An 11847-nucleotide genomic window follows, 5' to 3' on the forward strand; every position below is an offset into this window, starting at 1 on the left:
CAAAAAGACGCGTAGTCATGGTAAGATTGCATACACTTTCTAGCTGGCTGCCAAAACAGAAAGGTTTTGCCCGGCGGTATGCGTGCGAATCATGTTATGGTTTTCGAGTGACGTCAGAGGTCACATCGTCTATACACACGGGGCCAACGGCTTTACGTCCCATCCAAAGAATAGAGCATCGTGGTGTAACTGTCCTGCCGTCGATTTCACCAAACTCTTCCTAACTTAGGATAAATCTTAGAACTTAGGACGAGTTCAGTTCCGCACCCGAAGACGTTAGAACGCATTGAATCCATTCTAAGTTAGGACGGGTTAGTCGTTCTAACTATATGTAAAGGCACAATTCTAATAAGTCAAGGCTTGTCGTGTAATGTAGAATGACTGAAACGAACCCGTGACTTGGAAGAACGAAACTATCTGTCCACGAAAATGGAATCTAATTAAATGTAGTTTTAAATAAATTAGATTGTACAAAATGAGAAAAAAGGTAAGTGAATTAGAGAAAATTTACATTAGTTTTGTTCTAATTGAACAGGGAAAAATATGTAATACAGATATTTAACCTGTCTGTTTTGTTCTCTCTTTATTAATATTATGCTCTTGTTTAATTTTCTTTTCATGGATGGAAATTTCCGTCGGGGATGAAGAATATTGGTCTTGGTTTTACCCAGATACACCGATTATGAAATCATATGAATTAAAACTAATCCATTAAAGCATGTGACGTCATTATTTATGTGGCAGCAATGCCCAATGACGTCACACCAATTCAGCTAATAATGTTTTACATCTATTACATGTGGTGGGCACTAATGAAAAAGTTCCACAGGCAAACTACAATTACAATTGCTGACGTCAAGCAGAGCCTTCTTGGATTGTACGGATGCATCATATACACTGTGGGGCACCAGTCACGCCGGTATAGTTAAATCCAAAGAGAAAATCTGGATTGGATACTCGCATTCTAAGAACTCATTACATGAGCTATTTGTGTTCATGCAGAGTGGGCTTCTCTAATCATTCTTTCCCTCGTTAAGTAAGAATACACCCCGGCGTAAACAATCTTAAAGACACTGGACACTGTTGGTAATTGTCAAAGACCAGTCTTCTCACTTGGTGTATCTCAACATACGTATAAAATAACAAACCTGTGAAAATTTGAGCTCGATTGGTCGTCGAAGTTGCGAGATTTCGAGACCTCAAAATTCTAAATCTGAGGTCTCGAAATCAAATTCGTGGAAATTTACTTGTTTTCTCGAAAGCTACACCCCTTCAGAGGAAGCCGTTTCTCACAATGTTTCATACTATCAACCTCTCTCCATTTTACTCATTACCAAGTAAGGTTTTATGCTAATAATTATTTTGAGTAATTATCAACAGTGTCCACTGCCTTAAAAGATGTTGGGCTTTGAAAGATTGAAAAATTCATCCCGATATAAAGAAGTGTGTTTCGGTGGTGGGGGGGGGGGGGGTAGACGGGGGGGCACTAAAATACTTCAGCTGAAGCCTTTTATATGCACCGGAAAGCACACACAGTTGCGCAGCAGGTTGCTTTCTGTTTTTCTTACACTGTTAAATTGCAACCATATTTTCACAGGTTTGTTTGTAATTTTTTTGTAACCAAGTGAGAATACCGGTCGTTGAATAATATTTATTACCAAACGCGTTCAGTGCCTTTAAAGGGAAGGTACACGTTTGGTCATTGTCAAAGACCAGTCTTCTCACTTGGTGTATCCCATCATAAGCATAAAAGAACAAGCCTGTGAAAATTTGGGCTCAATCGGTCATCGAAGTTGCGAGAAAATGATGAAAGAAAAAACACACTTGTTGGGCGAATTTGTATGCTTTCAGATAGGAATAAAATACTTCTAGCTAAAAGTCTTTTATATTTTAGTGAGAAATTACCTCTTTCTCAAAAACTACGTTATTTCAGAGGGAGTTGTTGCCCACAATGTTTTATACTATCAACAGCTCTCCAATGCTCGTTACCAAGTCAGTTTTTAAGTTAATATTTGTTATGAGTAATTACCAAACGTGTATCCTTCCCTTTAAAGTATGAAAACATAATGTTTATAGAATGAGCGATATTTGCAATTACCTCAGAATAATTCATCAAACCAGCATATCGAATTGGATACTCTAAGTCGGTTATGTTATGCATCTCTGTGCGTGTTTACATTCACTTTATCAAGATAACGTTATACAACATTTAATTTAGTCAATTCTGTCACGGTATTTTCGTTCATACTTAAAGGCAGTGGCCACCGTCTATTGGTAATTACTCAAAATAATTTTAGCATAAACCTTACTCGGTAACGAGTGATGGGGAGCTGTTGATAGTAATAAAACATTGTGAGAAACGACTCCCTCTGAAGTAACTGGTTTTCAAGAAAGAGGTTTCCAGGAATTTGATTTCGAAACCTCAGAATTAGATTTTGAGGTCTCGATATCAAGCATTTGAAAGCACACAACTTCATGTGACAAGGGTGTTTTTTATTTCATTATTATCTCGCAACTTCGGCGAGCAATTGAGCTCAAATTTTCACAGGTTTGTTATTTTATGCATAATGTTGAGATACACCAAGTGAGAAGACTGGTGTTTGACAATTACCAATAGTGTCCAGTGTCTTTAAGCTAAAGTAGTAATTCCGGCCGATTTTCTACCCTCCGCCCATCAGGGAGTTAAAAGTAGGACAGTTCTATTCAGAACTGAGACTTCAACAATCTACTCCGCGGTAGTAGCAAGACAGTTCTCTAAAGAACAAATCTACATGGCAAGAAGACACACATGGTGTAATACTGCAAACCAAATAATTATATACAAATGCGGTCCCTTTAAAACATTATATCATTATTACATGGACATCCACATGCAACCACCTGACCTCTGCGGCTAATTAACATGCAACGCGTGATAAACTATCCGACCAATCAATAGCCAAAGAATCGGCAGATTTATTTATCGAGCGCAAGAAAGGCAAGCAGCATATCCCACACTACAATAGAAAATATAGAGAAGCTGTGAAGTGATGGGTTACACGTTACCGCCTCTCATCCACCGACCCACTCCTGGTCAACTGTACCGAGAAAAGCGGCCTCTCTGCCCGCCTGCGACACGGTCCAAATCCCGCTCAAACATTGATTGTCTCGTCGTAAACCGTGCAAGGCACCCCGGTAGAAGGTAATGATTTTGTGTGTTTTTTCGCACGAGATTTCCACCCAAAACCCACGTTGTCTCCGAATGAACCACGCGAGATCTTCAGCCGATTGCGTCACCTTTCCATGCGCTGATAGAGCCGTTCCAAATAAAACAATGACGTCATCAATTCTCATTAAACCACGAGCAATCAGAATGACAAAAATGAGATATGTAACCGGAGGAAAACAAGATCGAACAAATCGGAAACTGGGGCGGTACGATTGTGAGAAATGTATGTAACTGATAAAAAAAAAGAGTATGAATTTGGTGGAGCTGTATGTAACCGATAGTAACAATATATGTGTATGTATTCCATATGGCTGAAATACAAGGCCACTTACCCAAATTATCATATTTCTGTTTCAGATTTGTATTTTACTTTAAGAGTATAGGTTTTTGAAAGGGCATGTCCATCTCCTAAAATGCTGGTGAGTGAACAAAAATACACACTGAAGCGACTCATTCAATCTGTGCTTGCGATAAACGCTTTGCGAGAGACGTTGAAAGCGGGGTCTCACCTTTGGAGAGCCGCGGCTGTTAATAAGTCCGAGTGATCCACCTTCCATGATGAAAACTTCACTTGATGGCTCACCTCGGATCGCAGACAAAGTATGACAAGGCATATCATGGGCGGGGTTGTGCTCAAACTAAAATGGTTGGTTAGGTCGACCCGTTTCCTTCTTGGTCCCATTATAAACAAAACTACAGGATCAATCAGAGTATTTTGAGTAAATACCAATAGTGTTAAAACCTACGGTTCTTTTCAGAACCACCCCAACTCATTAGAGATTTATAGTCATTACATGGTGTTACGGCAAACCTTTCTTTATCGTATTTCCACCATGCAGAGTTTCAAATCCTACCAATAGTTTGCACTGCCTTTAAAGAGCACCAGACTCAAGCTGTCAGAATTGGTTCGAATTCCCGTCTTGGCATATTCTGTCCTATGAGCAAGGCACTGGGTCAAATTTAGACCGGACCCATTTCAACTACATTTTTACGCGGAATATGTATCCAAATGACCAAGGAATTTATCAAACTTACACAGAATCAGAGTAAAATATTTTTTGCTTTAATAACTGTTCTGGTAGTTTGACCCAAAAATTGGTCAGATGATCTATAATATGTGACCCAAACTACGGGTTATTTCTGAACCCGGGATTTTTTGGGAATGTACGCAACAACAAAATCGAAGATCAAGAAGAAAATACATTTTTATTAAACAAAGAAATTATTAAATAACATGGTCACCCTTTTTTTTATCGCATAATGGATATTCCTTAGCCACGATTTGAGTGATTCATGAACAAGAATCAAGAACAAAGTCACGAAATCCAACTTGATTAAGTATTTTTTTAGTGACTCAAACTCCCGTACCAAGTGCTATCGCGCCCATCTCGACTCTACGACCGATCGCAGACGAACGTACCCCTCAAAACAACCCCATCTATAGTAGAGATAACATCATCGTTATACAGTGTCGTGGTCGCATCATTCATCCGACTTGACTGCTCCGGTCTTTGCCCTGCCGTAGTTCGGTCAGTCAACGGGGCATTAGTTCTCATCAAAACACCATTTTGCCAACCAGGCTGATATTAATTTTCAGAAGATCAATTCAACAGTGCTTGCAGAGGTAGATTTTTTTTTTTTTTTTTTTTTTTTTTTTCTTGTTCGTTAAAGGACCCGGACATGTTTGGTAACGGTCAAAGACCGGTACTTGTTACCGAAAGGTTTTATGCTAATATAGGTTTTCAAATTTGGCAAAATGAGCAGTCAATTTCATTTTCATGCGTTCGATTTAAAGCTGTTTTGCCTCTCCAGTTGTTACTGCGTTTCAAATTCAGAATTCGGCCATTCAATTTCGTTTTGAGTTGAGTCAACTTCCTTTAGCACTCTGTTCAATTTAGCGTAATTCTTTTTTCGTGACACACACGCGTGTGTGTCACGAAAAAGATACGCCTCAAGAAGCGTCTGCGAATTTGTATGCTGCTTTGATGAATTGCTAAATTGAATGATTATTTTGTTAAATCAAATGACGCAACATTACATTTGACTATAATCATGAAACGAAATCGAATTACCCTTTCGAGTAGCATTCGATTTCGCGCGCATTAGAATATTCTGGTGGTTAAATTGGCCGCTCATTTTCCGAAAATGGCCGAGAAAACCTATACTTATTTTGTGTAATTACCAAAGTGTCCACTGCCTTTAATGTATGCAAACTTAAAGGCAGTGGACACTATTGGTAATTGTCAAAAACTAGTCTTCACATTTGGTGTACCTCAACATATGCATAAAATAACAACCCTGTGAAAATCTGAGCTCAATTGGTCATCGAACTTGCGAGATAATAATGAAAGAAAAAACACCTTTGTCACACGCAGTTGTGTGCGTTTAGATGGTTGATTTCGAGACCTCAAGTTCTAAATCTAAGGTCTCGAAATCAAATTCGTGGAAAATTACGTCTTTCTCGAAAACGTATGGCACTCCAGAGGGAGCCGTTTCTCACAATGTTTTACACCACCAACCTCACCCCATTACTCGTCACCAAGTAAGGTTTTATGCCAATAATTATTTTGAGTAATTACTAATAGTGTCCACTGCCGTTAAGAATGTTCTAGAGTCGGTGGTGAGTGGTTGTGTTTGCGTGGTGTGGTATCTTTCCTCGCCTTCCACCTTTAGGACCGTACCGCCAGTTGAAACTATAACGCCTGGGGCATTATGTGGATTGGGTTTTCAATCCATATATATTAATCACTGCGTGGGTTTTCAATGGAATAATCTTCTGGTGTTTTCCTCCCACATCTAAAACTGAAACTCCCTTCCTTGTCTTCTCTCCATATGGGTGTGTGGCTACAACAACGATTGTATTCGCTTGACCAGAATAAATAAAATGAATATAGGCCTATAAGAGACTGTTCAGTTCCGCATAGATTTCACAATACTAAACTCGGTAAAAGTAGCTTGTTTGCGGCCAAATTTTCAAGCGAAAATGCGGAAACACATAATATTAAAACAATAATACAAAAATACACATTTAAATAGCAATAATAATCAAGATTGTTAATGTTGGTAAGAAAGTTTTTTTTTTTTTTTTTTTTTTTTTTTTTTATCACCAATTATGTTTAAAACCTGTAAGAAAAGTAAATCGAGGGAGTCGTTTCTCACATTGTGGTTAAATGTTAACAGCTCCCCATTACTCGTTACCGAGTTAGTTTGTATGCTATAAAACATTCATTTTGAGTAACTACCAATAGTGTCCGGTACCTTTATAAGCATCTCCATCGGTCTATATTATTGCAATGAGAATTACAGGAAGAACTTTACCCGACTTGTCACAAGATATTCTTTAACTACTTCAAAATTGATGTTGCAACAAAAGGCCGCAGGTGGACTGCCGGCAAAATGGTTCAGTTGAACATCGTTAATAGCACACTTGTATAGCTACTTTACTTCAATGTTGGATTAAGTTACACGTTGTGTGTGTCTACGTAATGTGACTGCAGTCAGGGCTGTTAGTAAACCCCAAATTACTATTGTTATTATTATGGAAAACCTGGGGATAAATTAGGCAGAAGTTTATTTCAATGTATTGGTATAGACGATGTGACCTGTGACATCACATGTTTGCAAAAGAGCCACAGGGCCTGTACTTCCTGCAGACACGATTTGTACACATAGCCCAATGGAAGAAAACATATGAAATAATTTTATGGAGATTGCACTGTCTAATTTTTATCAACTTTTGATATGACGAAAGGGGGCACATCTCAAAACTTGTCCAGCTTTTACTTTTGTAACTCTTTGATTTATGTGGAAATTATGACACAAAATGTTAACTTTCCCATAGGACCAGTGTAGTATCTTGGCTGCCAGAGTACCCCCGAAATGTACAAGTTAACACTTATTGTAACCAAGGGTCACATGGTCTATTGGTGGGAAGACCTACAGTGATCACAGTATCTCTTAAAGCCATTGGACAATTAGACAATGGGAGACTTTCTGGGACGATAGAGGGCAGCAGACTTACCGGGTAAATCCATTGTTCTCAGAATTATGCGCATGTTCAGAACTACGTAAACAATGGAAACTTACCCGGTATGTCTGCTGCCACCTAGCGTTGGAAAGTCTCCTATTAGACAATTACCAAACGTGTCCAGTGTCTTTAAAGCCATTATACACTTTCGAAACAGAAACAAAAATAAAAGTTCACAGATTTACAAATAACTTACAGGGTTTACAGAGGGCAATGGTGAAAGACTTCTCTTGAAATATTATTCCATGAAATGCTTTACTTTTTGAGAAAACAGCAAAACAATATAAATTTTCGTTAAAGAGAATTACGGATTTATTTGAAACACATGTCATGACACGGCGAAACGCGCGGAAACAAGGGTGGGTTTTCCCGTTGTTATCTCCCGATTCCGATGACCGATTGAGCCTAAATTTTCACAGGTTTGTTATTTGATATAGAAGTTGTGGTACACAAAGTGTGGGCCTTGGACAACACTGTTTACCAAAGGGTCCAATGGCTTTAAATCCATTAGGGTGTCTGCCATCGCGTGGTGGTTCGAGAAACGAAACTCCCTCCCAAGCATCCCAGCCCTGTCCAGGGGTGGATTTCACAAAGAGTTAGGAGTAGTCTTGTCTCGAGTTAGGACTAGCCACGCGTTTTGTATACCTCCTATATATAGGACTAGTCCTAGCTAGTCCTAACACATAGGACTAGTCCTATACACTGTGAAATCGACCCCTGGGCCCAATTTCATAATAGAGCTGCCAAGCACCAAAAAAATTGCCAAACGGGTACAGGGAAATAATATTGATAATTTCAAAGGTTGCTGTTTCGAGGCCCACACATTTCAATTTTAGGAGGAGCACTGACCTTTTCAAAAGGTAATCACAAGAACATTATTTTTCAGAAAAACCCTTGCACAGTAGCACCGCTTTGTGTGTACACAGTCTTCACAATAGTTCAACACGTTTTCATTACGTTCCAATAATGGGCTAGATTTGTACAACTGTTCAGCAGCTCAGAGTCTGTAACATCAATCGTTCAACAGCGGCAATAATTTTACTACAAAATAGATGAGTCAAGGCGGAGGCAATTTATGCTTAATTACAAACTTGTTTCGACTGCGTGGGGGGGGGGGGGGGGGCGAATAATGGTTAATTGCACTTTTATATGTAAACACAAATCTAAAATGGATGATGCGACGTCATTGATGACGTCGAGAAGGTGTTGCAGAAAATAGTGTGCGCGTTGTAACGTAGCATTTGTTGGTTGATTCAAAGAGTGTTTGATATCACACTTAGTTTAATTACCATGCACACTTTGGCTTGCAACACAATGTGTATATCTAATTGCCATGTAGATTTTGGATATTTTTTTTTCTGAAATAGTATGCAACGAGAAATATTATAAAAACATATTATTGTTATTTCAATAATGATGACTAAAAAAACAAAACCAATGCAACTATTATAATATCCCTACTAATTAAACCAATAGACTGTATGGGTCACACACAAAATTAACATAATATGGTTAAAAAAGTGGAGTAAAAACTGCAGACTCCATACAAGGGATTTTGCTCATTTTAAAAATGACAAATAAGAAAAACAAAACAAATGCCCTAAAATATCCCTTACTAATTAAACCAAATGACAGAAAGGGTCACAGAGAATAAACATATGGTTGAAAAGGTTCAGTAAAAACTGCAGACTTCCGGACAAGGGGTTTAATAAATGCTCATTTTTTTTCTGCTATCCAGCCGACCACTACAGTCGCATTTATTCCCGCCCGAAATTCTTGGATCGTCTGCCGTCGACTGCGCTAGGGCTGGAGAGAAACATGAGAGCTCTACGTGCGCATGCACATAATGCACCCTCCGTAATTAGCACAGTGTCTCTTACACAGACAAAAAGCTCTAATTACAGGGCAGTAAGTTGAGACTAAGAGGCCAGGAAATGCTCCTTTTTCCACGGCTGAAGGATAAGGGGGAGGCATAAGGGGGTTGGTTTGAGGGTCGCTATACGAAGTGATAACTTTATTTTTATCTCAGCAACGTGCTAACACCACGATGGTCATGTTTTACGGGTTGCGATGAGAGCATGCGCGTGCGTGTGAGCAATATGGTGGACCCTTTGGCTTGAGACACTTACTAGTTATAAATTGATGTTTAAAGCTCGTCTTCAGCAGAAAGCTTTCTCCTGAAGATGAGCAGAGTGGACTGTTCGAAACGTCGATACCAATCTGGCTCTTTCCAGAGCCATTACTCCATCAAAAGACATTTATTACACGGTTGTACCGCAAGCTTACAATAGGTTTTTCCGGCCCCCCCCCCCCCAAAAAAAAAAAAAAAAAAAAAAAAAAACATCAAATTTCATAACACGCTTCCAAATTCACGCATTTTTTCTAGAATTAATCAAACTAGAGTTTCTCTTTCGATGTTATCGCATACAATTTCGTTAATAGGCATTCAAGACTGCAAAATCGCCAGTCTTATGTTTTCGCAAAGGTGCACTCAAATTCAGTGTCAACGAAGAAAATAGTGAAATTTCCTGTTCATAACTTGGTCCCAATTTCATAGAGCTGCTTTAGCAAAAAAAATTGCTGAAGCAAAAAAAAAAACTTGCTTAGTAAAATCAGATTACCGGCCAGGACGCCACTCAATTGTTATGCTAAGTAAACAACAGCTAACTACCAGCCACAAGCACTGTATATGGCATGACATTTTTGCCAGTAACATGTGTAAAACAAGCGAGCTATTTCGTGCTTAAGCAATTTCTTTGCTTAAAGCAGCTCTATGAAATTGGCCCCTACTGGAAACGGGATAGGCTACGTGGTCGCTTGCACGTTATCGAAATCAATTATTCTTGATTTGTCTTCTTCTGAACACCCTAATTTTGTTCCGTCTCTCTCACTTTACCCAGTACCCGGCAGTTCCCTTTCTGCTCGACCACTCCGTTTCATCGATCCACCAAAAAGAAACCCTCTTCAAAAACGTTTTTAGTGGGAATGTATGACTGAATAATGGAGCGACCGAATCGATGATATAAACAGTTGTCACAAGAAATGATGGCGAACCCACTCAACAGTCAAACTTTCAAACAGTATTGGCTGGACAAGAAAAAAAACTGCTTTATCTAAACATGCTCTAAAAGGCTAGGCTTCAACACCCTTCGCTATACGTCAGAGTAGGTTGCTCAGAGGAACTTGCTGACAGGATGCGAGTGTATTCAACTACGCCGTTTGATATTAAGTTAATTGATTGTTTTGTTCTGTTATGCCACCATGCTGAGGAACTTTCGCTAAAATAGTTAGCGTTTCTGTTCTCGTCCTTTTCAGAGACTGCCTTAGAAAAAAAAATATTAATCCACCTCAGATGTATATTATATTAATTTGACGAATAAGTTTACCCCTTGCACAGGTTGTATGTGGACGATGTTAACAGAAATACAAGGCTAGACCTAAAGTTTCCGGGAAAAATAATGATCGACAAATCGTTGTAATAACGCTATTCAGTGACTATAATAAACGAAAATACATTTCAATAGCAAAAACTAATTGAACTCACTTCTTTTATTTATACATGCTGGCGACTGTTTACAACATCAATGTGCTTTATATAGAGGCTTATCAACAAAGTAAACACAGGTAAACAATAATATTCAACACAAAAAGAGATAAGAAAGAAATGCTGTTATACAAATATAATCGTAAAAAGCAACTGACATTGTAATGTAAAAATTGAAAATCAAAATGAAAATTATAAGATATATTCCATGGTTTAAATTATTCGTGATTCATCATTTTACAATATTATTTCGGAAACATAACACAATACAATTGAGTTGATTTGTACACACGAATTACTCCTAGAAGTGAGTCTAAGTTCTGCCCCGTAAGAAGTCCTGACATATTATTTCAACACCCCTATATTCCGACACCCCTACAATCGTATCCCTGACCATAAATGCAGTGGACACTAGTGGTAATTACTCAAAATAACTGTTAGCATAAAACCTTACTTGGTAACAAGTAATGGGGAGAGGTTGATAGTATAAAACATTGTGAGAAACGGCTCCCTCTGAAGTAACGTAGTTTACGAGAAAGAAGTAATTTCCCACGAATTCGATTTCGAGACCTAAGGTTTAGAATTTGAGGTCTCGAACTCAAGCATCTCTTTGTGTATGCATACGTTGAGATACACCGAGTGAGAAGACTGGTCTGTGACAATTACCAATACTGTCCATTGTCTTTAATAAGATTGAAAAAAAAAATACTCGTTTTGTCCGCCATACCACTCTTGCAAAGAGTCATATGGTGGACAACTGTTTTTAGTGGAAGACGGGTACTTTCAACTCGATTTACAGTGAAGTTCGTTCCATCTTCACTCAAAAAGAGTGACACACATTAACTTTCACTTTTAAAAGAGTGAAACCGACACCACTCGGACAAGAGAGTGATATTTTCACTCTAAACCATGCAATGCTTCAAAGATCACACAACTTTCACAATCATTCAAACCTCAACTTGCTGAATCAACTAATCTTATTAACTAAATTCATAATTCTGAGTATTCGACTATACATCAACACAAATCAGCTAAGCTATTATAAACAAAGAAAACAATTCTCTCTCA

This window comes from Asterias rubens, chromosome 22 (assembly GCF_902459465.1).
Source record: "Asterias rubens chromosome 22, eAstRub1.3, whole genome shotgun sequence".
NCBI lineage: Eukaryota > Metazoa > Echinodermata > Asteroidea > Forcipulatida > Asteriidae > Asterias > Asterias rubens.